This window comes from Lathamus discolor, chromosome W (assembly GCF_037157495.1).
Source record: "Lathamus discolor isolate bLatDis1 chromosome W, bLatDis1.hap1, whole genome shotgun sequence".
Taxonomy (NCBI): domain Eukaryota; kingdom Metazoa; phylum Chordata; class Aves; order Psittaciformes; family Psittacidae; genus Lathamus; species Lathamus discolor.
This window is the reverse complement of record NC_088908.1, coordinates 4,167,190-4,181,793: the sequence shown is the minus strand read 5'-3', so window position 1 is coordinate 4,181,793 and position 14,604 is coordinate 4,167,190. Positions and strand designations below refer to the sequence as shown.

The 14,604-nt window shown below is 41.4% G+C and overlaps 1 long non-coding RNA gene across 1 annotated transcript; it reads right to left on the bottom strand.

Moving 5' to 3' along the window:
* Positions 1-1,563: 1,563 nt before the first annotated feature.
* Positions 1,564-13,995, bottom strand: LOC136004400 (uncharacterized). Its single transcript, XR_010608442.1, has 3 exons — positions 11,277-13,995; positions 7,916-8,177; positions 1,564-3,016 (listed from the first exon to the last, which is right to left on the bottom strand). It is a non-coding gene; the product is annotated as an uncharacterized LOC136004400 (long non-coding RNA).
* Positions 13,996-14,604: the final 609 nt, after the last annotated feature.

Here is a 14,604-nt window from a genome sequence, read left to right as displayed (position 1 = left end):
TAGAGATCTATAACTGTTTTCTGACTTTGCTGGAGGTTTTTTTGCATAGGAGAGAGAAGATAATACAGAAAATAGATCAAGACCTTCAATCTTCTGACTTTATACAATGCACTGCTTCCTCTCTCTGGGGAACAGTTAGACCACACTTTGAGACTGTGCTTGTTTTATCGATCCAAATGGCTACAAGTAAGGAAGGCTATCTGACACTGCAACATACTTCAGCCCTGTCTGCACCTTCTTTCTGTGCATATTAAACCCCATCAAAATCCTCTGCTTTAGCTGCCACAATTAGATACAACAATAGGTTTTAATCTGCATATATACACCAGAAAGAAAAATTTTAAGGAAGGACCTTAATTCCTTTATAGTCTGAAAAGATCAGACCCAGTGTCACATATACAGGAGGTAACCACACCTGCTTCCTAGCATTTGGTCAAAAATAGCTCTGTAAAGCCAACAAAACTGCTCGAACCATGAAGTGCTACTCTACTATTGCATCTTAGCATTGTCTACTTTTGCTGGAAGTTTGCCTAACTAGGCCCAGCAAGATCTCCCTCTCTGTTTATTTGCTTTTGAATTGTTGGACCTTCTCCACTTGATCTTGGGCACAACCACAAACCAGAGAACACTATTGCCAGTATTTGGAACCCCAGGGTTTCTGTGTCCCCAATCCCATCCTGCCCCTCCCCCCCCCCCCCCCCCTTTTCTCCAGAGTAGCAATCCTGGAGCATTCCCTAAAACTGGACAAAATACAACACTATGATGCCTTCAGGACCAGCTTTCACCTAAGTAAAAGCAGCTCTTGAACCCTTACACTTACTAAGACAGCATTGTTATATGCCTTTTGTGTCCTTGAACAGTCCTTGGCCTTTTTCTCAAATGTTCCTTCAAAATAGCCTTTACAGCAGAAAGAAGTTTGAATGATATATGTCTACTTCACTGCTTTGGTACAGGAAGGACCCTAAATAACCAGCACTGAAAAAAGTGGTTTGTTACAAGGGATTGTGAGAGTGGTTGCAATGCCAGAAGCTCCTCCAAGAAAACGATGGCATGTGAAACATGTTTGTCCACCAGCAATATAATACTCAAAAACTCTGCCCAACCTGCAAGCAGGCAGAGTACTATCCCAACACACAGGCTTGGATTTTGGCAGCCAATAGACCTACAAGAATTAAATGTGATAGCTGTGGGCAGTTATAATGGGTCTGGCTGGGGTGGAGTTAATTTTCTTCTTAGTAGCTTGTATGGGACTGTGTTTTGGATTTGTGTTGATAACACAAGGATGTTTTTCTTATTGCTGAGCAGAGTCAAGGCCTTTTCTGCTCCTCACCTGTCGTGGTTTAAACCCAACCACAAACCTTGTTCACTCACTCCCCCCCCTTCTTGCCCTCCTCCTGCTCCTGGAGGGACGGAGAGGAGAATCAAAAAGAATGCAACTCCCACGGGTTGATATAAGAACAGTTTAGTAACTAAGGTATAACACAAACCACTACTGCTACCACCAATAATAATAATGATAAAGGAAATAACAAGAGGAAAGAATACAACACCTCAACACCAGCCGACCAATAACTCACCCCACTCCCCCCAGCCGAGCACCGACCAATACCTCATCCAACCCTGCAGTCCTCTAGCCCTTCCAGCTAACTCCCCGTTACATCCTGGGCATGATGTGCTGTGGTATGGAATACCTCTTTGGCTAGCTTGGGTCAGGTGTCTTGTCTCTGCTTCCTCCCAGCCTCCCCTCCTCCCTGGCAGAGCATGAGGCTCATAAAGTCCTTGGCCAGACCAAACATTCAAGCAGCAACTGAAAACATTGGCGTTATCAACACTGTTCCCAGGCCAAAAAATCAAAACATAGCACTGCCCTAGCTGCTAAGAAGGAGAAAAATGACTGCTACTGCTGACCCAGGACATCACCCTACCCCACCAGTGGTTTGGGGTGCACAAGAAGTTGGGAGGGGACACAGCCAGGACAGCTGACCCCAATTGACCAAAGGGATATTCCATACCATATGATGTTTTTCTCAACAATAAAAGCTTTAGGAAGATTATCTTCCCAAGTATCCATTATGCAAGATGAAGCCCTGCTTTCCTGGAGATGATTAAATGCCTGCCTACCCATGGGAGGTAGTGAATGAATGCCATATTTTGCTGTGCTTGTGCAAGCAGCTTTTGTTTTCCTTATTAAACTGTCTCTATCTCAACCCACAATTTTTCTTTTACCCTTCTGATTCTCCCCCCTATCCCACTGGAGGGGAAGTTAGTGAGCAACTGTGTGGGACTTATCTGCCCGCTGGGGTTAACCCACAACAGCAGGAATCTTAGCCCAGAGTGCCACAAAAGATGCATCTTCTGAGCTTTCCCGTAGTTAATAGAATAGGATTCCCTAATGCTGCTTTTATCTAAAAAAAAAAGGGGGGGGGGAAACAATTTATCTTATTCCTAAGAACAGGTGAGGAAGATGTTATGAAAAGAGAAATTTCAAGTAAGCAGTCAAAGGATATTTTTAAGCCTCTAGAGTTAATTTATACATCCTACCACAATGTTTATGTTATCAAGCACTTTAGAAACATGTACATAGGAAACAACCTTGGCCTAGGTCCAAGTTGTAAATTAGTCTAACTCTTGCTAAATAGGTACTTTACAACTGTTAACCTCTTTAGAGGAAAAGGTTAAAAAGAATTTTAAGTCTGTCCCACTTCTACATTGGCAAACTTCATATTTCATAGAAAGGATGCACTTAGGCCTGATCTATTCAATATGTCTGAGCTCACATACAGAAAAAAAAATTAATGGATCAGTCTGAAAGAGTGGTGTTCTGTTCAGCGTTCAGCATTCTCTTTGTCAGATATAGATATATACAGGGTCATCTTTACTTTTGTGCAGAACTATATGATCAATCATGTTACGTTTGTATTTGGTGTGGTATAGACAAAGAGGACAATGAAGGTCCTTGGGTCCTTCCTCAGGAACTGCTGAAAGTCCATCTTCCACATGCATAGTAAAAGCAGATCTGTGAAATGGGAGGGAGACATGGAAGCATTCATAAGAGGTGTGCATGGAACACTGAAGTGTCACAGCTCTATTGCAGAAGTGTCATATAAAATGGTACAGATATCACTCAGCCTTCTCTTCATAAAGCCACATGGCATTTCAGCAGGACTACTCACATGGATATCATATGAGCATAGGTATTTGTAGGCTCATATCCCTAAGTAACAGAACACACATTCTGCACATGATATTCTTTTGCAGTGATTGATCTATAGTCACATTGCTATAGTTAAGATGGCAAAAGTATTGCCAACATTTGTGCTTGTTACTTGCTTGCAGAGAGACATTTTAGAAAGTTGAGTGAAATCCTTTTAACTGTCCTAGACTTTGAAGGTTGAAAAAACCCCATATTTCTGATGAGAAAAAAAAAAAAAAAGAAAATTCCTCAACAACCTCTCCCTGTAGGACTAGCCCAACAACAGCTGAGATGTTCAGATTTGAGATATGAAATAGACTTGCACCTACAGTAAATTTGACACCAAGTTGTTAAGTTTGAAAGGCTCAATTATGAGGACCTGGAAATGCAAGACTGAGAATACTCCAAAAATGATCAGTACTTTTGCACAAGAAAACTCATACAATTAGCTGCATACTTAAAAGGTACAAGCAGCATAGATGCAGAGGAAAGTAACTATGCACCTATCAAGCCACAAGGTCAAATTCTAAAATGAAAGCTGTTTGTAAACTTGGGGCAATTTGATAATTTTTTTTTCCTTGGGTAGTGCTAAAGCTTGCAAGAATGAAGCTGCTGGCTGCATTAAATTACAGAATTTAAAGCCCCTTTATAAGTTCTCAAAGTCAATTAGCTCAAATGCAAAACAACTTACACAACTGGCTTTGGGCGTGAGGAAGCCAATAGGTGAGTTTTTATCAACTTCAGCAGATGCTTTTGTGGCTTCCATGTATTTAATTCTTTTTTTAAAGAGAGCTCACATGTGTGTGTTGTACATTTAAAGAGAAAGTTTGAGACACCACAATAAAGAACACAATTCTCTTTAGGTAACTATGAATATATGCAATTACAGCTTGATTTAAGGCAATTTTGTTTAATCCTGATAGGAGAAAAGGGCAAAATGAAAATGTGGAAAAAATACATTGGACTTGTCAAGAGTTGGGAATGCTTAAAACAAAAAATAATCTGGAGAAGCAATAGTAATAGTAATCTGGAATTAAATGGCAAGTTATGCCATGTAACTGGCAAGGAGCTGAAGCAACAAAGCCTGATCCCTTAAGGATGTATAACTTGAGTCTGCTCTTGTATGAGGTCTCTTATGTCTAATGTCCAGCATACAACTAGACATGTGCATAATACAATAGGTGAATGGCTGAAGGGTCAAGCTCAAAGTATTGTAGTAAATGGGGTAAAAACTGCCCAGTGGCCTTTCACTAGTGGAGCTCCCCAGGGTTCAATTTGAGGGCCAGTACTCCTTTGTTTTTATCAATGACCTCAACATAGGAGTTGAGTGCACACCAAGTAAGTTTGCCAACAATAGAATCATAGAATAGTTAGGGTTGGAAAGGACCTCAAAATCATCTAGTTTCAACCCCCCTGTCATGGGCAGGGACACCTCACACTAAACCATGTCACCCAAGGCTCTGTCCAACCTGGCCTTGAACACCACCAGAGATGGAGCATTCACAACTTCCCTGGGCAACCCATTCCAGTGCCTCACCACCCTAACAGGAAAGAACTTCCTCCTTATATCCAATCTAAACTTCCCCTGTTTAAGTTTTAACCCGTTACCCCTTGTCCTAACACTACAGTCCTGATGAAGAGTCCCTCCCCAGGATCCCTAAAGGCCCCCTTCAGGTACTGGAAGGCTGCTATTAGGTCCCCACGCAGTCTTCTCTTCTCCAGGCTGAACAGCTCCAACTTCCTCAGCCTGTCTTCATACGGGAGGTGCTCCAGTCCCCTGATCATCCTTGCGGCCCTCCTCTGGACTTGTTCCAGCAGTTCCATGTCCTTTTTATGTTGAGGACACCAGAACTGCACACAATACTCCAGGTGAGGTCTCACAAGAGCAGAGTAGAGGGGCAGGATCACCTCCTTCGACCTGCTGGTCACTCTCCTTTTGATGCAGCACAGGATGCGGTTGGCTTTCTGGGCAGCAGGTGCACACTGCAGGATCATGTTCATTTTCTCATCAACCAACACCCCCAAGACCTTCTCCACAGGGCTGCTCTGAATCTCTTCTCTGCCCAACCTGTAGCTGTGCCTCGGATTGCTCTGACCCAGGTGTAGGACCTTGCACTTGGCATGGTTAAACTTCATAAGATTGTCATCGGCCCACCTCACAAGCGTGTCAAGGTCCCTCTGGATGGCATTCCTTCCCTCCAGTGTATCTACCAAATCACACAGCTTCTCTAGCTTCCCAGACAACATTCCTGTTTTCTTCCCAGGCTGCTTGTTCTTGCTTCCACCTTTTATAAGCCTCTTTTTTCCCTTGAAGTTTCCTCCTTATCCATCCATGGAGGTATCTTGGCCCTCATGCCGCACTTCCTTCTAGTTGGGATGCAGCACTCCTGAGTTTGTAGCAAGTGATCCTTGAATATCAACCAACAGTCTTGGGGGCCCCTGTCCTCTAGGGCTATATCCCATGGGTATACCAGAGGGTGCTAAGCAGGTTCCTGAAGAGGCCAAAGTCTGCTCTCTTGAAGTCCAGGGCAGTGAGCTTGCTGCACGCTCTTCTCACTGTCCTGAGGATCTCAAATTCGACCATCTCATGTTCACTGCAACCAAGGCTGCCCTGGTGCATCACATTTCCAACCAGCCCTTTCCTGTTGATGAGCACAAGGTCAAGCATAGCACCTTTCCTTGTCGGCTCCTCTATTACTCTATCCACACAATCAAGGAACCTTCTGGATTGCTTGTGCTGGGCCATACCGTCCCTCCAACAGATATCAGGGTGGTTGAAGTCCCCCATGAGGACAAGGGCCTGAGAGCATGAGGCTGTTCCTGTATGTCTATAGACATAGAGTGCTTCATCCACAGGGTCCTCTTGATCAGGCGGTCTGTAACAGATCCCCACAGTAATGTCTCCCATCACTGTTCTCCCTTTAACTCTGTCTCACAAACTCTCTGTTGACTGATCACCTGTACCCAGATAGAGTTTCATACTCTCCAGCCTATCCCTAACATAAAGGGCAACTCCCCCTCCCCACCTGCTGGGCCTGTATTTTCTAAGGAGCCTGTAACCTTCCATTCCAACACTCCAGTCATAGGAGCCATCCCACCATATTTCTGTGATACTTATATCATATCCCCATAGACCGGGATACTAAAATTTAAAATTTTAAAATTCAGATACTAAATTAGGATTCCCTTTTGATTCCCTTGAGGGTAGGGAGACTTTACAGACATATCTTGATAGATGAGCACTGAGCGATCACCAACCGTATGAAATTTAACAAGGGCAAATGCCTGATTCTGCATCTGGGATGGTGCAATCCTGCATGTGTGTATAGACTGAGGGACAAGAGGCTGAAGTGCAGCCCTGCGGAAAGGGATCTGGGAGTTTTGGTTGATGGTAATCTCAATATGAGTCAACAGTGTGCCCTGGCAGCCAAAAGGGCCAACTGTTTCCTGGTGTGCATTAAGCACAGTATAGCTAACCAGTCAAAAGTAGTGATTGTCCCACTGTACTCAGCATTAGTGCAGCCTCATCTCAACTAATGTGTACAGTTTTGAGGTCCACAATATAACAATATAAAAATATTAGAATGTGTCCAAAGGAGGGCAACAAAGATGGTGAAAGGAGCAGAGGGCATGACTTATGAGGAGAGGCTGAGGATACTAGAAGCTGAGAGAAGAGGAAACTGAGGGGTGACCTCATTGCTGTCTACAACTTCTTCATGAGGGAGAGAGGGAAGTTCTCACTGGTGTCTGGTGATAGGATGAGAAGGAATAGTTTAAGGCTGAGTCAGGGGAAGTTCAGATTGGGTATTTAAGAAGTGCTTGAACATTCTTGGATATATGGTTTAACTTTTAGCTTGCCTTATGTGGAGTCAGGAGTTGGAATCAATGATCCTCGTGGGTCCCTTCTAACTCAGGATATTCTATGGTTCAAATAGGAAAGGTTGAACATAATTATTCAACAGAACCTCTCTCCTTTGCTCAACCATGCTATCTGTTTTCACAAATCTCTTAAGGATATAAGAGCTTTGAGACCTTGAATGTCAGCTAAGGGGAATATGACTGAGGGTTCAAAATATCAGAAGGAAACTGAGGCAGCACAACTGCATAAACCTTTTTTTCCTTAGGGAATATGCCTAAACACACACAAGCACACCTAAAACTTTAAATTTTCCAATGATTAATTGTATTTTCTGAAATGTTTCTATATGCTATCAGGCACATTGGAATATGCTTTATATTTCAGCCAGATAAACTGTGGGGTGGGGTGGTAGGGATTATGAGAGCTTTGTTCATAAAGGGAATAGAAATTCTATAACCTACCTAGAACATTTGACTGCCCCAAGCTTCATGCTAATTGTTAAAAAAATATGCCTTATTTTTTGAGAGAAAACTCCTCATACTTGATGGTGAGGACCAGCATTTAATTATAAATTGTGAGGGGGAAAAAACCCATTCCTTTTATTTACTGTAGTAAGTGCAGCCTACTGCGTTTATTATGCTTTTCTCTTCAGCAGATGGTACAGGCTGTTGTAGGAATGAAGAAAAATAATTACAGGAATGCTGCTGTGATCTGGTATGGCATTTCCTATATTTCTCTCCCTGGTCACCATTGTTTGTGTGTCTCTTAGCTACAGCTAGTTCTCACAAATATTTCAGAAGTCCTTTGAAGCGCTAAAAAAAAAGCATTAGAAGTTCAGTTTATTTGTTTTGCACGATACTTACTTAAAGCCTGTATAAAAGGAACAATCTTTGCACTTAAAGAGTTTCTTCCCTCCATGCTTGTAACGGTAATGATGTCGAATGCTCTGTATGCAACCCGAGAAGAATCCACAAAATTCACAGCTAAGGATAGCTTCTGTTTTTTCCACTCCTGCAGGACTCCCAGAAAGTGGGATTTGGCTGATGTTACTGTTCCTGTCCAGAGCAGCAGATTGGTACTGGTTCAACTGTTTCTGAATGTCAGGAGGTTCTGAGCATGAAGAGTCTATTAAGAAAGAGAGAAGTTGTCGTTACAGGTAGGTCAATGCAATTTAAACAGATTCCAGGCCTGCTCCAGGAGGAAGCCTTCTAAACAGATACCATTTCTTCATCCAACCTGATTTGTATTCTACAATTCAAAAGGTGGTCATTTGAGATTAGGCTTTTAAAATCTGATCTGGGGAGGGATAAATATATGAGAGTAACTTATTAAAGACAGAAAGAAAAAGGAGATTGATACAGTACTTCCTTCCCCCTTATACAGCCCAGCAGGAGGCTGTCACACCATTTTAATTATATGTAAAAAGCCATATACTAGATATGGGGAACAAACAAGAGGAATTAGAGATGTGTGCACATCTACAGGGGTATGATATTGTTAGCGTAAGAATAAACACATAACCACCAGAATGGTTATATGAGGTGCTTTACTGCAGCGCTGGGAAACCAGGGGCACTCGCCCAAATCTGGCTTCGACCTCGTCACATCGTGTTCGCAATTTATACACTAAAAATTTGGTTACTAATACATATTCAACACGGATTGCATCATTAACTAATACATATGTATCAAGGATTGCCACATCAGTCTATTACGACATCAGCCTCTTCTGCGCTTGCGCAGCCTCCTCTGGTGGTCACATTGATGAAGTAAGGAGTCTTCCTCAGATGAAGTAAGAAGTCTTCCTCGCTCTGTCCTTCTTCACCTTTCTGTTCTTTGGATATATCCCAACCATTGTGTGGACACCAGCATTGTCTTGTTCTCACTTGACTACCCTGGTGTGTCCATTAATTTCTGCTTCGATAGACTTTCACAATACTTTCTTAAATCCACCCATATGCCCTTTACCATATGTAATTATGTTAGCTCTTGCCACCTAGCCTACCATTGTTAACATTGGTTACTGAATAACTCTGGTACAAAACTACAAACAGTACTGGAAAATTACAGTATTTCCAAACCCACACTACTGATTTATAAATTTTCAAATATAATCATTTCTAATATTTAGTAATCGTAAAATTTTGCCCTTTTCTCTAACATTTCCCCCCTTTGAAAATACTTCACTTAACTTAAGTATTTTCATTCTCTTAGGTAGCTGTCTCCTGATAAGTCAGTGGAGGTGTAGGGTATTTCAGACGTTTCCTAGTTACTGCCTCTATGATTCGATGGGTCCATGCTCTGTTTTGGGCTATTTCCTTTCGAATACAAAGATACATCAAATATAGCATTAAAAAATACAATCATTATCACAATTATAGTTTGTACGAGGGAATGGACCCATCCTGTGAGGTGAAGGCCCAAACTATCAAAGAGTGCTCCAGTCCAATTTTGTTCAATATATTCTCTTTTTTTTTCTGCTTCCTGTTCAACTTTAGTCAATTGGGAAATATTATATTCTATGTTCGCAGTTACATTGGGAATATGAATACAACAATGGTCTATTCTATCTTTCAAATATTCACAAACACCATGTTCTTTAATCAGTAACATGTCCAATGCCATTCTGTTCTGCAAGGTCATTTTAGTTGTGGCTTGTAATTGCAAATTTATATCTTTGAATCCCTTTTTGTTATTTTAGCTAATCTTTCTGTCTGACCAATTAGATCATAAATCATTCCTCTATTCTGATATACTGCAACTTGAGTAAATAAGGATTCCATAGCCCATCCTACTTTAGTTCCTGTGGAGGGTTCCTGCCAAGTATGGCTTTCCATAGAGGATCTCATAGGGGCTTATTGACATTCCACTTCCGGGTTTTACTCTGATTCGTAACAGAGCTATAGGTAATGCTTGTGGCCATTTTATTCTGGCCTCTTGACATATTTTACTGATTTGTCTCTTTATTGTTTGATTCATCTTTTCTACCTGTCTACTAGATTGGGGCCTTCAGGGAGTATGTAAGTTCCATGATATCCCTAATAGTTTACTAACTTCTTGTACTATGGTTGGCAATAAAATGTGGACCCCTATATGATGATATTCCTAAAGGAACTCCAAACCGTGGGATGATTTCTCTAAGTAACCATTTCACCACTTCTTTTGCTTGATTGGTGCGACAGGGAAAGGCTTCTGGCCATCCAGAAAAGGTGTTAACCCCTACTAGCAGATATTTGTACTCTTGTACTTTTGGTAGTTCCGCAAAATCAACCTGTCAATAATCTCTTGGTTCCACTCCTATCCTAATTCTTCCCATCTTAACTTGTCTTTTTACTACTGGATTGTCTTTCAAACAAATTTCACATTTTGACCCCTGTCGTGGTTTGAACCCAACCACAAACCTCGTCCACTCACTCCCCCCCTTCTTGCCCTCCCCCCTGCTCCTGGAGGGACGGAGAGGAGAATCAAAAAGAATGCAACTCCCACGGGTTGAGATAAGAACAGTTTAGTAACTAAGGTATAACATAGATCACTACTGCTACCACCAATAATAATAATGATAAAAGAAATAACAAGAGGAAAGAATACAACACCTTAACACCAGCCGACCAATAACTCGCCCCACTCCCCCCAGCCGAGCACCGACCGATACCTCCTCCAACCCTGCAGTCCCAACCCTTCCGGGTCACTCCAAGTTACATCATGGGCATGACGTGCTGTGGTATGGAATACCTCTTTGGTCAGTTTGGGTCAGGTGTCCTGTCTCTTCTCCCTCCCAGCCTCCCCTCCTCCCTGGCAGAGCATGAGGCTCAGAAAGTCCTTGGCCACACCAAACATTCGAGCAGCAACTGAAAACATCGGCGTTATCACCACTGCTCCAAGGCCAAAAGATCAAAACACAGCACTGTACTAGCTCCTAAGAAGGAGAAAAAATGACTGCTGCTGCTCAAAACCAGGACAACCCCACTGCCTTTGCCATAGTTAACATCTGTGTGGAAATTATTCCTAGCCTTAAATAAGTTACCAATACTTCTGCACCCCAATGACATTTTTGGTGTTCAGTTTGTAGGATTTTTCGCATTATTGCTGGTGATACTATTATTTGTCCAGCTGTTGTTGTATACCACCCTTCAGAATTCTTTTGAGCCTCCAAAAGTCCTGCCAGCTTTTCATCTTCTTTTGAATAATTAGGATCTTGTGAAAGATAGGTATGGAGTGGGCTTACCTTGAGAGGTATCAGGGCCATCATGTTCCATACCTTTCGGGCAACTTGTCGAGCTGTCCAATCTGCCACTGTATTTTTTTTCGGATATCTTCGAAGTTCCTCCTTGGTGTGCTTTACAATGCATACTGGCTATCTGTTTGGGTTTTTTGCACAGCAATTATCAGTTTCAAAATTTCTTCTTGATATTTTATATTAGTCCCTTGTGAAGACAACAGTCCTCGTTCTTTTTACAATGCTCCGTGTATACGTACTACACCAAACGCATACTTTGAATCAGTTCATACATTCACCTTTTATCGTCGCTCATTTCCAACGTTCTTGTAAGAGCTATCAGCTCTGCCCGTTGAGCTGACGTCCCAGGAGGTAATGTTTTTGCCTCAATTACCTTTTGTTGCATTGTTACAGCATATCCTGCGTACCATGTTCTGTTCTTCACAAAGCTGCTTCCATCTGTGAAAAGTTCCCAGTCCGGTTGCTCAAGAGGTACCGCTTTTAAGTCTGTTCTGGTTGCATATATATGCTTGATGACCTCTGTACAGTTATGTTCAAGAGTTCCTTCCTCTAGGTCAGTTCCTAGAAAAGCTGCTGGATTTAACAAATTAGTAGTCTTTAGATTCACATCATCTTGTTCTGTTAAGATTGATTGATATTTCATCATTCGGCTAGGGGATAACCAATACCCCCCCCCCCCCTTTTGTTCCAAGACAGTTTTTACCATATGTGGTGCAAACACTTCCATATGTTTTCCCAGAGTCAGTTTTCTGGCCTCCTGTATTAGAACAATAGTTGCCGCTACCGCTCTTAAACATGAAGGCCATCCCGCACTTACCGGATCTAGTTGTTTTGAAAAATATCCTACTGGTCTTTTCCAGCTTCCAATTTTCTGGGTTAATACTCCCAACGTCAATCTCTGCCTCTCATGGACAAATAACTGAAAGTCCTTTGTCAAATCTGGGAGTCCCAATGCTGGTGATTTTATTAACGTCTTCTTTAGTTTTTAAAGGCCTCTTTCTGTGGTTTGTCCCAAACAAAAGCATGTGATTTTTGGGCTTCATACAGGGGTTTAGCAATAAGTCCGTAATTCATTATCCACAACGTGCACCATCCTGCCATGCCCAAAAATGTTCTTAACTCATGTAAATTCTGTGATTCTGGAATGGCACAAATTGTCTCTATGCAGTTTTTATTCCTAGCTGGTTCAGGATTTCAATAGTCACTTTTATGCATAATGATTTCTGTTCTGCCACAATAAAGATACCATCTACGTATTGCAATCGGAGATATTGTGATCTCGGTACCTGTACCTTTCCTTGAGTAGTCCATGTCTCCAGTTCCTTAGCCAATTGATTCCCAAAAAGGGTTGGATTGTTTTTGAATCCTTGTGGTAGTTTGGTTCACGTTAGTTCTGTTTTTCGTCCACTCTGTGGATTCTTCCCATTCAAATGCAAACAGTTTCCTGCTATTTTTATTAAGAGGAATGCAGAAGAAGGCATCTTTTAAATCAATCACTGTAAACCATTTACATTTTTCCTTCTCAGATGTTAACAGTGTATAAGGATTTGCTACTACTGGGGGGGATATCTTTTGTTATTTTATTTATTGCCCTCAGATCCTGTACTAACCTATATTCACTGTTTCGTTTTCTTACTGGAAAAATTAGTGTGTTATATTCTGATTCACATTCTTCCAAAATTCGATATTTCAAAAATTTCTCAATTGTTTTTATAATCCCAAACTTTGCCTCTAGCTTCGGAGGATATTGTTTAACTCTTACTGGCCTAACCCCATCTTTTAATTCCACTGTTACTGGTTGAGCTGCTTTTGATTTTCCAGGGATTTCTGTCTCCCAAACTGTCGGTATCACAGCCTCTTTTACCTCTTTTGGAATTTGAGCAATGGGTTTTTTTTAAGAACCAAAATCTGTCTTGCTTTTGATTCGGGGATTTGCATTATTAATTCACCATCTTCAAAATGATCATTGCATCCAATTTGGCCAATAAGTCCTGTCCTAAAGGGGGAATGGGGCATTCAGCTACATATAGAAATTCGTGTGTTAATTCCTTCCCTCCAAATCGCAGATCTAGGGGCTGCAAGAATGGCCGTATTTCCTCCTTCCCTGTGGCTCTCACAATTGTCATAGTTCTTTCCCCTAACCCCCCGTGTAAATCATTTAAAACTGAATATGTAGCCCCTGTGTCTATTAAAAATTTTACTTCCTCCTCTCCTAGTTGGATCTTTACAAGGGGTTCTTTATTTTCTGCTTGGCTTAGTCAGCTTTGATTAACAAAATCCCCCAACAACATTGTTTTAGCCATGTCGGATCCTGCAAAAGGATTTCTTGTTGACATGAACTGCCCCCCTTTTGATGGACATTCATTTATCCAATGTCCTTCCTGCTTGCAAAGGGCACATTGATTATATCACATTCTGTCTACATTCATTCTCTTTTGTTTTTTTTCTTTAATTTTATTTATTTATTTATTTATTTATTAATTACAAAATCCTCTTCCTCCCCCCTTTCTTCATTTAATGCCGGTGGGGCTGATGGGGCAACTGTCAAATCCAAGCTTTCAATATCTTTCTGATGTTGTAAATTATTCTTTAAGGCAAGACACCCCATACCTCTTTTCTTAGTAGCACATCCCTTACATTGTTCATTAGTATTTACCTTAACAACCATTATTCCATAGGATTTCTGCCATTCATCTTTTCTTTTTTTTTTTTTTTTTTTTTTAAGGTTTCTTTTTTTTTTTTTTTTTTTTGGCTTTTTTTCTTTTTTAAGGTTTCTGTTTTTTCTTTTTTTTTTTTTTCTTTTTTTTTCCTTTTCCTTTTTTTTTTCTTTTTTCTGAAGGGAGGGAAAGGGAGTGGGGAAAGGAGAGGGGTAAAGGAGGAGGGGTAGGTGGGTGGGAGGAAGGCGGCAGCAGGGCTTTCCAGCTCGCTCCTGCCTCCCTTGAAACTCGTCCCATTTTCCTTCCCTTTTGCAATACAACATCAATTGCAAGATAGTATTATACTGTAAAGTTCCATTCTCAGGCCATTTTTCCTGGTCTTCTAATTCATATTGCATCCACCGTACATTACAGTAATCAATTAGTTTACTCTTTTGCATGCTATGCCCAAACCGACCCTCCTTGCAGTGACTTAAAAAAAAACAACCTAATGGAGACGACTTAGGGACCAATGGCATTTTGTAAATACAAAGAGATCTCCAAAACACGCGCACACACTTACCACTATGTTACAGGAATTATACAGACAGATGCTGATCCTGCAGCACAAATACAAATACCATAACCACGTTTGCCGAACCTGCAGAGCTTTTGCTACT